General features: G+C 43.2%; 1 protein-coding gene across 3 annotated transcripts in view; it reads right to left on the bottom strand.

Annotated features, from left to right (window-relative positions):
* WNT5B (Wnt family member 5B) overlaps positions 1-17,211 on the bottom strand; it is a 126,571-nt gene extending 109,360 nt beyond the window's left edge. For 2 of the 3 annotated variants that reach the window (XM_083572390.1, XM_083572391.1), the window contains exon 1: positions 16,903-17,211. The gene's annotated coding sequence lies outside the window, so the exon portion shown is untranslated. The remainder of the gene's footprint in view (positions 1-16,902) is intronic. The other variant, XM_083572395.1, reaches the window with a different exon arrangement.
* Positions 17,212-20,399: the final 3,188 nt, after the last annotated feature.

Below are 20,399 nucleotides of genomic sequence, written 5' to 3'. Positions count from 1 at the left end.
ACCATACGCTTTCCCCCATTGATACGACTTAAATTAATCTTGATGTACAAGTTATAAACCCAGCATTTGATGGTTGCAAGACCATAGCTATGAGGAGCAAAAAGGACCCTCTCTAGATGTGTAAAGAAAATTTAAAAGCACACATCTCATTACCCAAAGACTTGAGAGCACAGTGGGCATGATCAAGCTAAGGTTAAAAACTTTTGTCATCCTACTGGATTTTAATGGGCAGAATTCAAGCAGGCATGTTTGTGTGTGTGTGGTTTTACAATTCCTTCATTTGAAATGATTCTGGAACATTTGAGGTAGCAATTCTGAAGTCTGATGGGATGGGGTGGGACGGAGAATGAGGATCATTCCACTAGGAAAGTAAAAATGCTTACATTGACTCATTAGCACTGCTTTGAATTCAACCCATAGTGTGAGTTACTCAAACTAAACTAGTACAATTCTTCAGAATATTTAACCACATTTCTAGTGATGGAGACTTTTCTCTGCCTTTTATCAGGCATTCATCAGCTCTGCAGTAGGATCTTTCTGCACCTGGAGGAAACAGTCCATCAAGCTGACACGCAGCATCCCAAAGGCTTAGTTCATTTAGTTCACATTGATTGCATGCCAGGACCCAGGGCACTGCAATAATCTTACATACAAAATATAAAGGTATGTATAATATAATATGGCTGCTACCCTCCATATGACTCCCTCTCTTGTTCCCAAGTAGGGGTCTTCTGCATGTGTGTACCTGTGGGGTGCGGTGGGGAAGTTTAATTTCCAAGCAGTTCTTGGAAATAACTGGTGTTGTGGAGTGGAATCAAGGAAAGAAGAGAACATAATCTGATACTGTATAAGGCAGCTTCCTATTTGTTCACCTAGCCCAGTATTCTTTATGTTGCCTGACAGTGGCTGTCCAGGATTTCAGAGAAGATTCTCTCCCAACCCTATCTGGAAATGCTGGGAATTTAAATTAGGACCTTCTTCATGCAAAACTCAGCTGTTACTGAGCTACAGCCCTTCCCCAAATGATGGTTGTATACATGCTGATGGTGTTATGTGCATTTGTGTGCTGGCTGATGAGAGTTGTCATTCAAAAACATCGGGAAAGCATCGTATTTGCTATTCTTGCCTTAGAATAGTCCATCTATTTTTATTTATTTATTTAACTGGATTTAGTTACCACTTAATCAATTATAACTTCTACATTGTTTACTATAAAACGTTAATTAAAATAGTCATAAACTTAAATGTTAAAAACCAGTTAGCCTAAAAAATTATCAAAATATAAGCAAAACCAACAGCTGTGAAAAATAAAATTACATGTCTATTGTATATTCTGAATATCAATGGCTCTCCAAAGTCTTAGATAGAGATATTTCCTGACCCTTTTACTTGACATTATTTGAACTGGAGATTGAATCTGGGTTCCCCTATGTGCAAAAGATGTGGTTTACCAATGAGCTGAGGTCCCTTTCTTTGGCTACATGACTTCACAAACCATTCAGATAACAGGATGTGCTCTGTCTAGTGCAGGAGTTTTGTCCTGCCCTTCCATCCATGTTTATCTAAAGAAAGGGAAGACTAGGCAGAATTGCCAAACAGCCTCCTTGTGACGTTGCCAAGAATGTATGGCTCTTGTAGAATCCAGAGAACTGGGTTTCTATTTTCTTTGGGCTTAGCCTTAATCAAGCAATTACAAATACAGAATCATTTATCCAAATGGCCCTTGAGAATATTCCAAACATTTGGATAAGCAAACATTTGTGTAAAGTGGAGCTCTCTAGATTTAAAGATACATTACCATGATACTAAGCAGGGAACGCACAATGAATTTTGATAGCAAGCAATTTTGATAACTGACATAACTGAGACAGGAATTCTCCAGTATTTCATTAAGGACTACAGGAAAGGAAGAAGGAATGTTACCATACACCTCTGTTTCACCTGTTAAATATGTCTCTACCCTACTTCACTAAATAATGATTTAATAAACTATGGTTTATTAAAGTGTGGCTCAGTGTTATGTGTAAACCCTGCTTAGCAGCTTCATTGTGGTTAGTTTACTGCCAATAAACCATGACCTGAAGACATGATTTATTGATTTATGAATATTTGTTTGTTTTAACTATGGCATTGCATTATATATGAATCTTGAACCCTTCCTTAACCATGGTTTGTTTGACCACCTTATCTCAGACACTCAACGACAAAGGCACTAGGCAAAAGCAGTTGCAAAACAAACAAAACTTTGGAAAAATTGTCTGTGGACCAACTTGCTGTTAACTTATTGTTTGTTAAACTATGGGTTAGTGTTATACCAGGCCTGTGTGTGTATTTGTTACAGTTTTACCTTGTCTTTTCTCCAAGGGCTCAATGTTTAAGTAAATCACCGTGTCAGGTAATTTTGGATGAATGGGGTAACTTGACCCAAATCAGCTAGTCAGCATCATGACTGAACAGAGCTTCAAACTCAGCCTTCTTCACAAGTCAAAGCCAAGCACTCTAACACAGAGAAAAGCAAATTTATACCCCCCTAGACATTGCATGGCCATTGATCAAGGATGATGGCAGTTACAGTCCAGCAGCATCTAGAGGGCACCAGGTTCCCCATCTCTGTTATAACTGTGAAGCCACACATCCTCTGCTTACTAGAAAGTCTGTAGAGTCTGCCAGTTAATATGTGGCATTTCCCCGTTCCTCAGCAAAACAGAAAGGAAATATTTTGGTCCCTTGACAACTGAAATGAAAAGAATGAGCTAATGAAGGAAATTCAACAAGTGATGCAGTAACTGTAGTATAAAAAGCAAGGTATAAAAGTGTGGAGAGATGGTTTTATCCACACAGTGGCAGAATTTATCTTGACAACACACAACACTTGGCCAAAAATCCAAGACAAAAATCCTTACACTGCTGGATTTCTGAGGTTATTTTAAGGCTCCCACCAGGAGTGCTTCTATAACCAAGCTGTACACAAGAAAGGCTGAATGGCAGCTTCCCACGCTGTCAGTTTGGTATATTTTTGCAGCAAAATGGAAGTGAAAAAAAATGCTAAACATAAGAAGAGCCCAGCTGGATCAGCCCAAAGCCCTCTCTAGTCCAGTATCCTGTTTCCCACAGTGGCCAATCAGGAAGTCCACAGGTAAAGCATAAGGGCAACAGCATCTACCCTTTGTTGTCTCCCAACAATTGATAATTTGGAAGCAAGCTGCCTCCTGGAGGTAGCAAGGTGGTAGAGCATGAGACTCTTAATCTCAAAGTCATGGGTTCGAGTCTTACTTTCAGTGAAAGATTGCTGCATTGCAGGGGGTTGAACTAGATGATCCTAGTGGTCCCTTCCCACACTACAATTCTATGATAAGTAGTCATTAATGGGGAATTTGTCTACTGCCTTTTTAAATCCGTCTAAGCTAGTGGCTGTCACCTCTTGTGACAATGAATTCCATGAGTTAATTGTGCATAAGTATCTAAAACACTCTTTCACACTGCTCAAAGTACACATCACATCATATAACCTATTTTTCCTGATGAGGCCGTTTGCACACCATACTTTTAAAGCACATGTAAAGTACATCCAGCCCCCCAAGAATCCTGGGAGCTGTAGATTGTTAAGGGTGCTGGGAATTGCAGCTTTGTGGAGGGTAAACTACAGTTCTCAACCTTTGCGGGGGCGCTTTAAGTGTATGCTGTATAGGCAGATGTACTATATGTCTCATGGTTGGGCAAAGACTGATAAGTGACGAGAGTGCTCTGAAGTTACCAATGCTTGGGACTGTAGGGATCAGTTAAACACTGTATGTAAAACAGAATGAGAGACCAAAGGCTCCCTATCCCTTTCTGGACCCAATCCAAGATGTTAGGGATGACATTCAAAGCCCTAAATGGCCTGGGTCCAGCATACCCAAGAGGCTGCCCTTATCTTTCTGACACTCCACTATGACCTTTAAGAGTGACTGGGGATGCCCTCTTCAGCTTACCAAATCAAGACCACAAGGATGAGCAGAGAGCCTTCTTTGGCAGGTAGCCACCAACCGAGGAATTCCATTCCCCTGAAGACCTGCCAAAGCCTAGGCATTTTTGGAAGCAGTACAGGGGACACACACACACATTGCAGTAAGCCCGCAGCTTACGCAGGGGTTACACTCCGGGGATTGTGCCTAAAGCGAAAATCACTTCTAGTCAAAACACATTGGGTGTAATGGCAGGTGGGATTGCCAAAGTCTTTCTCCCCAGATGCCCCCCCTTTCTGCTCACTTCTTTAAAAAAAGTAATAAATTGCCAAGCACATAAAACTGAATGTTAAATGTGCATAAATTGCAGGATTACAATACCTATACCTATACCGATACTGATACCAATGCATAGTGGCTAGGGCTAAGAAGATATGGGGCAAAAGAGAGTGTAACCTAGAGATGGGGAAGTTGCAGCCCTCCAAATTGTTGCTGGACTACAATTCCCATCATCCTTGACCATTTAACATCTTGAGTGGGGCTGAGTCCAACAACATTCAGAAGGCCCCCGCTGTATGCAACCAATCTAAATGCGGCCTTGGTGGTTAATGCATTGCCACCCACCTTCAGTAGATGAGACGGATAGTGCAGTAACAGGGCAGATACCCTGCATGTGGAAGGCACTAGGTTGAACTGTTAAGTTGCAGGGGAGAGACCTCCACCCAAGGCTTTGAAGAACCACTGCTAGACAGAGTAGACAGAGCTTGGCTACCTAGACCAAAAGTCTGACTTGACAGAAGGCAGTTTGATAGGCTCTTGTGAGGCCTTGTGTATAGAAAGGGAGTATTGTTTCTGCTTTTGTTTGGCCAAGGGGGCTGGGCACACAAATGGCTAAGACCCCTTGATCTACGCTTTTATCAGATTCTTTAACCAACTTAAGATGGCTGGGATGCCATAATACAGTCTTAGTGGGTGCCATAGGCTGGTCCCAGTTTTTATTGCTGTCATTAAGTGTGTGTGTTGTGGGGGTAAGTCCTGTAAAGTTAAACAGCACACAGAAGTGATCTGTGTCCTGATTTCTTCCTCTGATTCATATCCTTCTCCCTCTCTGCCCTATGCCTTTTACTCAGTTCTCAGAAACCATGAGTGAATGGCTGGCGATAAATCACTTTCCAAACTGACCTTTGATTTTTCCTGAGCTTGAGGGTCTGTTGGCCAGACTGTGTGTGCTCTTGTGCTTATAAACTGGGCTCCCAGCTCCCCCTCCAAACAAAGGTAATCCTTGTGCTGTCCCACCCCTTCCCACTGCAATTCTGTGTCCCCAAAAGACAAGCTGGATGGAGGAAGAAGAATCACATTAAAAATAAAAATAAAAAGACAAGGTCTATCTGTTTAAGCACACAAGACTGCACACACAGTGTACATTTAGCTCATCAACTGCAAAAGTAGATCCTAATCATACTTGAATCCATGTTCTATGTTTTTATATATATATAGATATATAAAGATTCTATACTACGTATTCATTGCATTTATATCTCACCTTTTCTCCAATATGCTCAAGATGGCGTATATGGCAATCTTCCTCCCCATTTTATCTGCACAACAACCCTTTGAGGTTGGTTAGACTGAGACTAGCCCAAGGCCACGCAAATGAGTTTCATGGCTGGGCAGGGCAGATCCTTGGTCCAGCACTAACCACTAACGCCATGCCGGCTCTCTCTATCCACAATATTTTTTTTTTAATATACTGGGTGTTGTTGCATTTTCCCCCCACATGTGTAATAAACAGGGTTGCATCTAACACTAGGCTTACTCAAAGAAAACCCACTGAAGTTAATGGGCATTGCTAACTTAGTTACAGGTAGCCGTGTTGGTCTGCTGTAGTCAAAACAAAATTAAAAAATTCCTTCCAGTAGCACCTTAGAGACCAACTAAGTTTGTTATTGGTATGAGCTTTCATGTGCATGCACATTTCTTCAGATACTTATTCTTCAGTGTATCTGAAGAAGTGTGCATGCACACGAAAACTCATACCAATAACCAACTTAGTTGGTCTCTAAGGTGCTACTTATTTCAGTGGGTCCACCCTGAGAAGAACTTAGTTGAATAGAACCTATAATAATAATAATAAACATCTGTACAGTGCTTGCGAGGGTTCCAAGTAATTAACATGCATTATCTCATTTAAATCCTTATAAACTGCCTGTAAGGCAATTCAGTATTATCCCTCATACTGCAAACAGGGAGGAAGCAGTGGCGCTGGTGGCTGGTGCTCTTTGGGACTGGCAGGGCAGAAGGCAGGGAGGTCAACAGTAGATGGTGCCAGAGCCAAATGACAGGCAAAGCCAATTAATTCCAGGTTTGCCCCAATGCCCCTGATGAGTTCTACAAGGAATATGGAGGAGCAGGAAGCTGACAGGCGGTGCCACTCCATGGGCAGGGTGTCAGAAGGCAGCCACATGATGACTAGCTGACAGCAGACTGAGGTTGGTGGGGCAGTGCCTCTTTCTCCCAAACTGACCAGCTTCTACTGGGGTGAGGGGATTGATGTAAAAAATGGCTTGCCTTAAGGCCAGCTAATTATTTCCTAGCAGAGGCAAGATTTGAACCGAGGACTTCCTGATTCACAGCCTAGTCTTTAACCACTATGCTACAGCAGTTATCTAGGGTGCTTTCCTTCTGAAATGCAAGTTCAGTTCTATTAACATCAACATTTTTAAAAATTTTCAATTTGATTAATGGGGATCTGCTGTCGCTCTATTCCCCCAAATGCTCAGGGTGTTCTTGAGATGGAGAATGAAATCAGAGAAGCCTCAAAGAGTGTTGGAATAATGGGCAACTCACACATACTCACGCATAGTCTAGGAATTAGATAAATCTACGCTGTGGGTAAAACCTCAGCACCTAGGACTTGCCGATCGCATGGTCGGCGGTTCGAATCCCCGCGGCGGGGTGCGCTCCCATCATTCGGTCCCAGCGCCTGCCAACCTAGCAGTTCGAAAGCACCCCCGGGTGCAAGTAGATAAATAGGGATCGCTTACCAGCGGGAAGGTAAACGGAGTTCCGTGTGCTGCGCTGGCTCGCCAGATGCAGCTTGTCACGCTGGCCACGTGACCCAGAAGTGTCTGTGGACAGCGCTGGCTCCCGGCCTCTAGAGTGAGATGAGTGCACAACCCTAGAGTCGGACACAACTGGCCCGTACGGGCAGGGGTACCTTTACCTTTACCTTTATGTTCTGATAATGTGGAAAACAACAGTGCGTATGATTTTAGTAGAGTTGGCCCAAGATTTTTTTACTTCAAAATATAGTATTTCTTTAAAAAAACAAAAACAAAATCCTACGACAGATCAGTATAAAGGAAGTTGAAAGGGAAATTCAAGAAGGTCAGCTGTCTCCAGAAGCACTGAATGTTATTCAAAATCACAATAATAAAAGCTCAGCTGGAATGGATACCCCCAGAACAGAAAATGTACCACTAAGTCCAAGAGAATGGCAGCATGGTTAATGAGCAGAGTCATGGAAGCTAATAGATTAGAGACAAGAAGGCTTCTTTCAGAAAATGGAAGTTTGGTTACAATGAGGAGAACAAAAAGGAACATAAACTTTGATAAAAGTAATACAAGCTGACAAAAAATGCAAAAGGGATGCAAATAATAATACCAAATTATTAATGTATTGTCATTGTCATTGCTATATGCATTGCTATTGGTATTATTACAGGAGTGTATTGCTAAAATAATTAAGAATATCAAAAAGATATATTTAAAGGCTTCAGAAGGATAGGAAGATGGTTGACCACTGGACGGTAAGGGAATTAAAAGTGTGCTAAAGTAAGAAAAGAAGACTGCAGAGCAACCAAATGAATAATTTTGTTAGTCCTCACTGCAAAAAATGTAGGCGAAATACTGTGCTTGAGTTGACTTCTAAAGAAAGGGAGTCTGAAGAACTGATACAAATAGTTGTGACAAGAGATAAAATTCTTATGAACAAATCACTGCGTCCAGATGCTATCCATCTGAGAGTTTTTAAATGTGAAATTGCTGATCTGCTAACAAAAATATGTAACTGGTCCCTAAGATTGGTCTCTGCCAAGAGAACTGGGAAGTGAGCAAACATACTGCTGTTCTTCTTTGCCGCACTTGCAATTATGCAGCTTCTTATTTCACATAAATACATAATACAGATCTGTTCTCATGTTCTCACATAGATGGATAGATAGATAGATAGATAGATAGATAGATAGATAGATAGAGATAGATATCCAGAAAATTATAGGCTGCTTAGTTTAATGTTTGTTCTAGATAAATTGTTGGAAAGCCTTATTTAAAAAATGATCAAGAATATGGAAGAACAAGTTTTGCTGAAGAAGTCTCAACAAGGCTTCTGAAAAGGTCGTTCCTGTCTCACTAGGCTTTGGATGAGCATGTGGATAGCGGAGATTCAGTAAGCACTGTTTACTTGGGCTTTCAAAAAAGCTTTTGACAACGTCTTTCTCCAAAGACACCTGAGCAAACAATCATAGGATAACAGAAGAGGTCCTCTTATGGATCAATAACTGGTTAAAGAACAGGAAGTAGAGAGTAGGAACAAATGGACAGTTCTCATAATGGAGGGTTATAAACAGTGAGGTCCCCCAAGGATCTGTTTTGAGACCAGTGCTCTCCAACTTGTTTGTAAATGATCTGGAGTTAAGAATGCGGGAAAGTCAAGAGGGTCAGCTCTTTCCAGAACATTGGGGATTACTCAAAACCACAATGACAGAAGCTTAGCTAGAACGAATACCATAAATCAAGCAAGGTATCACCAAATTCAAGAGTTGGCATGTTTAATGAGAAGAACAGGATGAGTTTAAAAAACAAACAAACTGACAAACCCCATGGACCCCCTGTTGTGATTCTGTGATGCAAAAATGTTTCTGAGATGCCTTCAAGGGCCCCCATAATTTGGGACTCAGTCTGAAAAAGGTCATCCTCTTTAGTTTAGAAAAAGAGGAGTAAGGTGGGGCATGCTATTGTATAAAACTACCATTTAAAAATCTGCCTTCTCATCTGCTCCCCTTCCCAACCCTGAGTTCATGCAAATTCAGGATTGAAGTAAGTCATTACAAATCCTCCAATGAAGAAGAAGAGTTTGGATTTGATATCCCGCTTTATCACTACCTGAAGGAGTCTCAAAGTGGCTAACATTCTCCTTTCCCTTCCTCCCGCACAACAAACACTCTGTGAGGTGAGTGGGGCTGATAGACTTCAAAGAAGTGTGACTGGCCCAAGGTCACCCAGCTGCTGCATGTGGAGGAGCGGAGACGCGAACCCGGTTCCCCAGATTGCAAGACTACTGCTCTTAACCACTACACCACACTGGGGGTTGTGAGATGGCAGCTTTACATTTTTATGTATATAAAGAAGAAGGAAGATATCATGGAGGATAAGGCTATCAGTAGCAACTATCCATGGTTATTTCTTTATTCATGTAGTGCCATCTATGTTACATTGAGCTTTATAAACAGTATATTATGGTTGTATACTACCTCCAGATCAGAGGCAGTATGTCCCGAGTCTTTCAGCTTGTGGGGAACCACAACAGGAAATGGCTGTTGTCTTCATGTTCTGCCAATGCTGAACTAGAGGGGCCTTTGATCTGATCCAGTAGGGATTATCCTGTGTTCATAGGTAGGACACTCTATTAGAGTCTGAACCTGAACAGAACATTTAGTATTTAGCTACAGCTTGTTCTTGCTATTGCTGGTACAAATGCATGTTGCAATAAAGGAAAGGAATTAAGTGGGTGAATTAAGGAGACTTGGTTGCTGGTCTAGATCTGTAGAGTAAGGGAAGGAGATAGAAACAGAACCACTGGGGAGGTCACTGAATAACTCATTTGGGACAGGAGTTCCAATGCTGAACCCTAATTTGAAGGTCTGTGTGTGATCTATAAACCACACCTTCTCATCCTACAGTAGTGTCAGATGTATGCTTATAGATTATGTATCAACATTAAACAATGCAGATGGCATTATATAATCAGAGATATTATGTTCCTGGGTGCCGCTACAAATCCCACCTCAGTCAATCCATGGGTGGTTACAGGCTAGAAAAGGGTGAAATTTTCTGCATGTTAAGACTTGTCCAACTTTTTGGATTAAGTTTCTTAGTTGCTAGCATGGATAGTCAGGTTGCTACTACATGCAGGGGCAACAGTGATGGACGGTGAGGAGGAAGAGGTGGGAGACAGAATACAGTCGGTCCATTGTGTACAGGAAGAGAACAAATCAACTGAAATGGGCTATTTTAGATACTAAAAGAGTGAACATGTCACATCCACCTCCCAAAAATATATTTTCATTATTTCTAGAATAGCCGACATTTAAGGAGCTACAGGACCTACAGTTTGGAGTGGTGTATGAGCAAGTGCTTTTATTAGCACTTGCTTGGGAGAGTCAGTACAACTCTTAGCTTACCTCCTCATGAGTAACTTAGCAAAGTAACGCACATGCCCATAAAAGCAATGCATGTCATTATACATCCTCTACTCAGAAGAAAATAAATGTTCCCACATTTAGAACTCGAACCAAATGCAAAGCACAGTAATTATATCCCACAGACATGCTGGTTTCTAAGAAACATGCCTGTAATGTATAGACGTGCAAACAAATTAATAGCTGCACACAGTTTACAGGAAAACCCTGAGTTTGCAAAAAATTGTTCAGAATAAGCTAAAGCAGGGCAGATGGCTGGCTCACAGTCATGAAGAGGCATGGAGGAAGGCAGCTGTTGAGTAACAGAGGGGTTAGCTTACTAGTAAGGGCACATTCGCTTATTTGGAGATGTGGCATTTCAGCCAATTCAGACCCTGCACCACACACACTTTAACCTTGTGGTGAAGAGCAAGGAAGGGGAACCTGTGGCCCTCCAGATGTTGCTGCACTCCAGCTCCCATCTGCCCCAGCCAGCACAGCCAATGGTCTGGTCCACAATGGTGGAATGTGCAGTCCAACAACATCTGGAGGGATACAGGTTTCCCATCCTTAGGGCAGAGGGTTCACTGCAAGAGCTGTCTCTGCATTGCACTAGTGTCCCAGGAGAAAAACTAGACTTACTCCAACTAGACACAGCATTTCCAAAAACAAAGGTGTTGTGAAGATAAATTGGTGGAAGGAGGGAAGAACATCATGTGTTCACTTGTGTTCTACCTCCACAGTTGGAGGTAGGATGTACCTGAATACCAGTTTTTTGGAATCACAAGTGGGTAGAATGCTGTTGTGGTTAGGTCTTGCTTTTGGGCTTCCCACATGCATCTGGTTGGCCCCTGTGAGAACAGAATGCTAGATAGATGGGCCATTGGCCTGATCCATCAGGCTCTTTTTATCTACTGCATTTTGGAAAATTATTTGTCTGTCTGCCTATCCAACTCTTCTCTATGGGTTCAGCTGCCTCTTGAGATATTGTGACCAAACTTGGCATGAGGTTTCAAGAGGTGGGACAGTGGTCTTCATTGACATTTGTATGTCAGACACCATTGTGAATCAAGATGGTGTACCATAAAACGTTGCTTTGGCATTACTTTGCCCATTTGGGCATACTTTCAACTGCCTCTCAATATATGATTGTGAAACTCAGCATAAGTGTTTCCAAGGTGGATTCTTCATCAACATTTGAATGCTAGGCACAATTTTGATCATTTTCCCAAGGAGCTCAGGCTAGGATACATGGTTCTCTTTTGTACATGTTTCATGTACAAAGCAGATTATTGAGCATTCAAAGCTGAATTAATGTCTTTCAGCACATTGGCTGTATCGCTGGAAAGGTGGACAACATTACTTTAAGGGTGAGCCTGTGACCTGGATTCAGGAATTAAAGTATTTACCATCACAAAAGAATGGCCAGGCTGCCCAAGTAAGCAATCACTGGCTTTTGCCACATATCCTGAGAGACAGAATTTCTGTTGCAGACCGCCTCCTTCTGTGATGTATGTATGATGTTTCGGGGGTGGTCTTGGGCTACAGGGTGGACAATTTCAAAAGTCTTTATAAGGGCTTGCACATCATTGTTCTGAGTTCCTCCTCCCTCCTGCATGTGGTGAGGACCCTGCTGCAACAGTTTAATAAAGATCAGGCTTACTAGTTGCTTTGCTTCTCAATATTCTTTGGTTGGCCTCTGTTATTTTCTCCTACCAATAGGGAACCCACTTAAGGACTCTATATGGGCTCTTGGATACCCCATAAAGGAAAAGGAGCAGATTTTATTTACATCAGTTGCAATTCTAAACACACTTACTAGGTAGTAAGTCCAATTGAGTATAGTAGAATTTACATCTTAGAAAATATGCATAACCTGGCGCCACACATACACTATCCAGAAATGGCTATGTTTCTTTCGTTAGAAAGTTTAAGTGGTGTGTGTTCACACCCATGGGAAACAGCAGTGCATTGTCTCAAAGGCCAAACTCAGCTGAGTAAAACTGAGACAATCGCTTGCATTTTTAAAAATGGCATGACAAAATTGTACTCATGGTGGTGATTCATTTAGACTTCTATAATTAAAAAATCAAAAGATGCTTTGGACGCTGTGATGGATACATGAAGCAAATGAAAATGCTAAAAAAACTCTCTCCCCCTTTCTCTGATTCAGAATCTTGTCCCATTTCCCAGACAGGTGTGTCACTGTCACATGTTTATTGCCAATTGTCTTATCAAACATTGTGGTCTCCTGTAAATCCTTATAAATGACAACAAACTTGTAAGAAATCAAAGCCAAAAGAAAAGAAAAGACAAACACACTCTCCCAGTTCATGGTCTGAATCAGGTAGAATGTTGGCTTTAGGATTAAATGCAAATTCAGGCTTTTAGTTGTCTTTGTTGCAAATCTCAAGCTTACCTGAAAGCCTCCAAAGGTAAACAAAAACAACTGGTGCTGCTTACACCTTCCGGCATTAAGTGGGAAAGGCATCCCATCTCCAGTAGACTTGCAAACACAGCCCTGTCTCTCCACATTTTCTCCTAAAGTGCTCACTTGTGCTTCTTCACTTACAAACTAGCACTGCTTTGGGTGTTTTAGGTCTTTGTAAGAGTAAAGCCCGCTTCACCAGGCATAGAAGCAGCTCTGTGGCAATCAGCATCAATAGTCTCAGCTTAAAAATAAAATAAAAATGCTTACATACATTGGCAGATTACTCCAGGACCTCACAATGGTGAAACTCAGCCCCGAGTCAGATATATAGTAACTGTGTTTCACTGCACTTGATTCCCATAGACCAGGCATGGCCAAACTTGGCCCTCCAGCTGTTTTGGGACTACAACTCCCATAATCCCTAGCTAACAGGACCAGTGGTCAGGGATGATGGGAATTGTAGTCCTAAAACAGCTGGAGGGCCAAGTTTGGCCATGCCTGCCATAGACTAAGAGATGAAGATGGCAGTGAACCCTGGGAATACAGATTGACTGTGGCTTTTTGTTGACAGTATAATCTTCACTCCCTGATAGGCAGAGGTGGCCTCAGTAACTGGAGGTATCACTGAGCTGACTGTCCTGTCATGCCCTGGAGCACCCATTAGTCTGGGACACTGCAGAAAAGTTAAACAGCAAGCAGATTGCCAGTGCCAGCTGCTGCCCCCAGGTTAGCCTATGGAGGTGTCCTCAGGTTCCAGGAGGTGTCCTTGAGTCTCTGTCTCAGGAGGTAAAAGCCTTTCAGCAAACACCCAAGAGAGTGAGGATCAAGGCGCAACTCTCCTTTGAAATGGTCAGGTGTTGGTGTCTGGGGCAGGCAGGGCTCTGAAGATCGTGTGGTGGAGGCAGCGGAGCCAGAGGCTGGTGCAGCGGAAGGAGGAAGTGATTTATGGGGTTTTGTGCCAAGGCTGAATGATGAGGAAGAGTTTGGGGGAGTAGGAGCAGGAGCTGTCCCCTGCTGTCCCCCAAGACTAGGAGGGGTTTAAAGTGGCAGGCACAGTGACAACTTCTGTGTAGGAGAAGTCACGTGTTGCTTGTACATGACCCATCAGACGTGAGTACTTAAATTTGGGTGGAGGCGTGGTTATGCTGTTGCCCCAACAGTCCAGTTCAGAGCACAAGCTAGGGCAGGGTCACCAGAAAATAGTCACCAGAAGCCTGTGTGTGCATTATGTGCACCTTTGGAGCTATTGCAAGTACATGGTTTGTCAACAAAGAAGTAAACCACCAGCCATTTGTTCTCCCTGAGCTGGGTTTGCTGAGGACAATTGGCCTGCGATAGTCATGTTTGGATCCGTTTTGTCTCACACCATTCTATTGAAACGTATCCACTGACCTTTCCCTATGAAAAGCACAGTATTTATATAAGCACTGTCAGAAGTACTATGAGCAGCCAAAGCTGACAAACACTGAAATTAGATCTGGTTGGCTGGCTTCAGTGGGGATATTTCTTTGGAAAGTGCACGCTAATTTAAATACATACCCAAACAATTCAGCCAGGCGCTTAACTGCACAGCTGCAGACTGTAACACATTCTGCTGTGACATAATTCTCAAATACTGTACACTAATGTCACGCCTAAACATGCTCGGAAAAGTAAGCAGTGTCATACCGAAATACAGTGAACAAGGTGTCTTGACAACAACGAAAACTTAAAAAGGAAAAGAGGTGGGAAGTGGTGTCATTGATTTCTCTCCATTGCTCTACTGCATCCAATACAAATAAATAGATGACAAAGCAGTCTCCAACCTCAGTTCACTTTAGTCACCTTGAGGTACCCAAAATGAGTTTTCCTCTTGTTCTGCTCCATTTTGCAATGTTGTACAGTGTCATGGACTGGCTGGATGCAGAGGAGTGGTGGGAGGCACCAGCCAGGGAACCCGAGGGGAAGAAGGCTCAGAGCCTGGGCATTGGTGGTGGGACAACAATGAGTGGATAGAGGGAGAAGAAGCAGACTGGGAGGATGAGGCATCCGCAGCAGAAGAGGTGACATGGTTTAGTGAACAGGAAGAGGCTGTGATAGTTTAGACTCCGAGGACAAAGCAGGGACTAGGGAGGAGTGGGGCCAGGAGAGGCAGGCTGATGAAGAAGCCAGGGAGTCTCCCCCTCCTGCGGTGACCAGCTCCTCTCCACCCTGGTCTCCTAGAATCCACAGAGAAATGAAATGGGCAGAGTAGAAGGTGCTTGTTCACAGACACAGCCAGAGACCATGTAGGAAAGACTCTGGAGGGGAGAAGTCCTAGTGGGCACAGAGAAAGTGAGGACCTTCAGTCCTCACAACTGCTTCATTGGGGCAAGACCGCCTGGAAAGGGTTACTGAGACCAGTAGGCACGGGCTGCAGTTTGCTTCCTTGAATAAGGAGTTAACGTCACTGCCCTCGGGTGATTTATTGTTTTGTTGCTGACCTACACCTGACTCCAACCCTGACACACAGATAGAGATACAGGCCTGCTCAGCATTTGAGGAGGGAAACAGCACTCGGTAACAGAAATAAAGTTCAAGTCAGACTCTTGGGTCTATGTAGCTCAACATTATTTATGTTGACCAGCAGCCACTCTCCAAGTTTTCTGACTGGAGACATTCCCAGTCTTACCAGGAGAACTGGGGACCTTTTGCATGCAAAGCAGATGCAAGCCTTCCAATATCATTGGTAATACATCAGTTCAGTTTCCCACTATTCAATACCAAACCCATTACATTTTCTGCTTCCAATGCAAGGTGATGTCAAACGATCTGAGAGCTCTGCCTAGAATGTTTATCTGTCATCATTTTTACACAAGTGAGACCGATAACCCATCTAGTCAGTCCAGCATCCTGCTCTCATAGGGGTCAACTAGATGCCTCTGGGAAGCCTACAAGCAAGACGCAAGTGCAACACCACTCTTCCCACTTATGAATCCCAACATGTGGTATCCAGTCCCTTGAGTCATCACAGGTTTGAACTCCCTGCAATAAAGATGGGGTAAAACAACAACAACGGCTGCAGTGTCTTTCAGGAATGGTGGGGGAAAGCAGCCTCCCACTCTAAGCACCTAAGAGAACTGGTGGATCAGACCCAAATCCCATCCAATTCAGCACTTTGTACCCACAGTGGCCAAACAAATTTGTTTGGGAAGCCCTGACTGCACCTGAGCATTCCTCAGGCTATAACAGTAGCCCTCTTGCATCAGACTAAGAACTCATCTAGTCAAGCGGGGCAAGAAGGCAATAACCTACCCAGCAACTGGAATTCCCCTAGCAACTGGAATTCAATAGTATACTGCCTCTAAACATGGGAGCTTCATATAATCATTGTAGCTAATATAGAGCCATTTTCCGTTATGTTCTTCCTCCATGGTCAGAGACATCAATTGATGGAAGCCACAGAAGAAGAGCATGCTCTTGTGCTGGGGTCCTGCTTTCTGGTTTTCCCCAGGCATCTGGCTCATCACTGGGTGAACCGGGTGCTGGACTAGATGGGGCAATGGCCTGATCCAACAGGCTCTTATGTTATTTTTTTCTAACCACCTTGCTTGCCGCCTCCTCTTACAGTAATAACCTTCATGTGCTTTACTTTGTCTATCAGTGTAACTGGGATGACCCCCCCCCCCCGCAAGTTCTAATATTGTGGGAGAGGGTGCAGGTCTGGTCACTGTGTCTAAAGACAGCTCTCATTAAATGGCCCTGTGTACTACTATGCAAGCTAAAGCTGCAAATCCCTCTCATTCAAAAGAAAAAAGGACAACTGCCCTGTGTTGGTAACAGTGCTCCAGCAACTGGGATTTAGAAAGAAATAAACACACAAACCAAGTGCTTTTACAAGTGTACTTGGGGTGTATAAAACCGGAACATATTCAAGAGTAGAAATGTAGGCCTTGCTAACGCACCTCCCCACCCACTTAGAAAAATTCCTTGAGCACCTCTTGCCCACCACAGAAGTGAGAAATTAGGCCCAGAGAATTTCTCCTAGCACGCCCCCACCGCACCACAGAATATACCATTAACACAACAAAAGAAAGAAAAAATGACATACCTTTGTGCTCTGCTCTTCACTTCCTTCTTAAGCACCAACAGAGGTGATAGAGTGAGGCCTTGCCTAAACCTTCAGCTCATGGTGTCTCCTTTGGGAAGCTTGACCTCTATTATACCACATTAACTGTCATGGCTTCCCCCAAAGAATCCTGGGAACCAAAGTTTCTTAAGGGTGCTGGGAGCTGTTAGGAGGCCCCAATATTCCCCTCACAGAGCTGTTTTTCAGGGCGATTTGACAGTCAGTCCCTGTTCTCAGGGAACTCTGAGAACAGAGCTCTGTGAGGGAAATAAACCCTTAATGAACTACAGCTCCCATGATGCATTGGGGCGAAGCCTTGTTTGTTTAAAGTGGCCAGTCTTTAAATGTATGGTATGGCAAAACATGAGGCCTAACTCTCGGCCTTACCTTGATACAAATGGGAATGAACTGTCTAGTCTGCTTGCAGTAACAAATAACAGAAAGCTGGAAGAGCTATTTAGATATTAAATAGCACTCAGTGCTTGGTAGCCCCTCTAGGTTTCGTTTTCAATTCCTAACAGAGCCAGAGAGAGACTTTTTTTGGTGTCTGTATTGTTGTTTTTAACATGCTTATGTACAGATATGTGTCATGGGTGCCAGCACAAAATGGCTGCCATCCACAGAAAGAAAAAGGTGGGGTGGGAGGAGAGAAGAAAAAGAGGTGGAGGTTCACCCCTATCAGTGGTGTAGCGTGGGTTGTCAGCACCCGGGGCAAGGCAAGTAATTTGCACCCCCTAACCCATGGATTTGCGCCCCCTAACCCGTGGATTTGCGCCCCCTAACCCATGGATTTGCCCTAACCCCAGATGTTGCGCCCGGTGCGGCCCGCCCCCCCTGCACCCCCCACGCTACGCCACTGACCCCTATATCTTGATTATAAAAGTTGGGTCTTAGCCTGCTATACATATTGAAAAGTAATGCCCATCCAAGCTGTTTCCCCTTAATAACTTCCCAAAAGTGAAAGCTAATTCTGTCAAGATTCAAATGAGCTCAGAGAAGCAGATCCTGAGCGTATTTCTGCATGGGAGTTTCCTGCTGTCAAAGTATGGCATTTTAGTACAAAGCAACTGTGTGGGACAATATACTAACACACACCAAGATCTGAAGGTACCATGATGCAAAGAACTTGCTGTATCCTTCCTCTGAATGAGCCGCATATAAACTAGGTGAACATCCTTTTTTGTCTTAGATTATTCACTTAAGAATACGGCAATAGTTTTTGAACCCCATCTCCCCAAATTATCTGCTGCCAATATGGTTTCAAATTTCTGCACATCTTTGGGCCTTAGTTGGCAGTTCAGGGGTCTGACTCCCAACTTGTCTGCAGTCTCTCCCACTCCCGCTCTCCTTGTTGCACGGGAGAGGAGCCTAGGAAGCTCCTTATACAAAGTCTACACTGACTGGCAGCAGCTTCCCAATGCTTCAGACAGGAGATATTCTTAGTCCTATCTGGAAATGTTGAGGACTGAACCTGGGACCATGTCCCTGCAAAGCAGATGCTTTACCATTGAGCTAAGGCCGTTCCCCGCAATATCTTGCTTATGTTCCAAGGCCCACTAGGGTTGGGAACACAGCAGTTGCCAAAACAGACATTTCTACTACTACTACTACTACTACTACTACTACTACTACTACTATTAAAAAGGGAACCACAGCACAAAGGTTTCCCTTTCTCTTGAGTTCTAGACCCAGAGAAAATACCACTTTGGCAATTCTGCCAGCAGCGAGATCCTTCTGAGACTCAATCCAGCAGTCTTCTGGTGAACCCTGGGTTGCTGTGTAAACAGTCTGTCTTGATTATCTCCACAGTTACAATAAGGCAAATAAAGTCAAAGCCAAAACACACCATTGAACGGCAATAAGTGTATCAGCATGCAGAGAGTGTCCCTAATTCCCAAAGTGGGCAGACATTCAAGACTTGCCTAGTGCAATTTTTAGCTTTAAGAATAATTATTACACTTCAATGGCAGACTACACAGCCAGTCCCGAAATAAGCAGGCTGTAAACAAGCCGCAAAGGGAATAGGGGCTGGCGATAAGGTTCATTCAGTGTTAAAAATGTAAGCTTGTCTGAACAACCTTTCCTTTGTCCTTTTCTGCACACGTAAGGGGAAAACCTGAGTCAACAGGTGTCCCTTTGAGGGAGTCACTCAGTCTTCACACTGGTTCGTTATAAAGGCAAGAGTAGTTCCATTTGAAGAAGGTCTCTGGCATTCGAAAGGAAGTTTTAGCCTCCCTCCAGGCAGAAAAGAGAAAGGGGCAGTCTAGCCCTCCCCACTCTGCAGCCTGAAGAGAACAAACTTGGCAACTATTGAGTTGAGATCACTCACCAGTCTTACTGCAGCCTGTGCCAAATTGGTGCCCTTCAGATGTTTTAGACTGCTGTGACTGATGGGAGTTGCAGTCCAAACCGTCACTTGGTTGGCAAATATTAGTCACAGCCATGCCATGCATTTAGGGCACATTTAAACCACTTTAACAGTCATGGCTTCCCCCAAGGAATCCTGGGAACTGTAGGCCAACCCTCACAGGGATACAGTTCCTAGCACCCTTAACAAACTACAGTTCCTAGGATTCTTTGGGGGAAGCCATGTGTTTTAAACATGTGATGTGGATGCTCAGTTTACCTTGCTATATCACGTGCTCAGACCATTTAACCATGGAGTTCTCTGACCGTTATCCAGGGCTAACACCAGATTAGAGTGTTTATTAGAGGAACAGTAAAAACAATTTCGCTGTATACTGAATTTTGGAATGAATTTAAATAGAGCTAGTAATCCCCTGAAACCCATTTCCACCCAATTAATCCCCTCTCTTTACCCCAACTAATATTGCCAAACTGTTGTTGCATGAGCCCTTCAACCCCACCTTTCCTACTTACCATAACATCTATCATTTATTTATTTATTTATTCGTTCATTCATTCATTCATTTAAAATTATTAGTAACTTGTCACCTAACAGGTCTCCAAGAGACTTACACCGAAGAACATATTTTAAAATTGCTAAGTTTAACATGAAACATCTTTATTCGTAGTTTTGTTCTGTTTCATTTTTACATATACCCCCTCCCACATTCTGTTATGTCCTTTCCTTCAACCTGCACACAAGGATTTAGGCCACAGGCCTGGTCTTTCAGCATTAATCTAAGCTTAGGTCATCTCATCATCTCCACAAGGATGGCTACAGCTGATACACAAACACTGTTAGACTTGGGTTGTAGAAATACCGTAGCCTCCAGGGCTTGCTAAAAAATTCCAGAATGTTAGCAAGCACATAAGAAGGGAAAATTGCAGCCTAAAGAGTTGAAGTGAAGTCCACCAGTTTTGTGAAGTTATGACTGAAAGCATTAAGCAACCTTATCTTTTAAGCATCAGCTACTAGTTCAGACATAGACCAAACTAGCTGGCATTAACATTTACTGTACACATTCCATTGGTAACCAAGAGCTACTACAGATGTAATGTTTTTCCAACATGAA

The sequence above is a fragment of the Podarcis filfolensis genome, assembly GCF_964270895.1.
Source record: "Podarcis filfolensis genome assembly, chromosome: 10".
In the NCBI taxonomy this organism is placed as follows: Eukaryota; Metazoa; Chordata; class Lepidosauria; order Squamata; family Lacertidae; genus Podarcis; species Podarcis filfolensis.
Note: the sequence above shows the minus strand (reverse complement) of the source record. Positions and strands in the feature narration are given on the sequence as shown.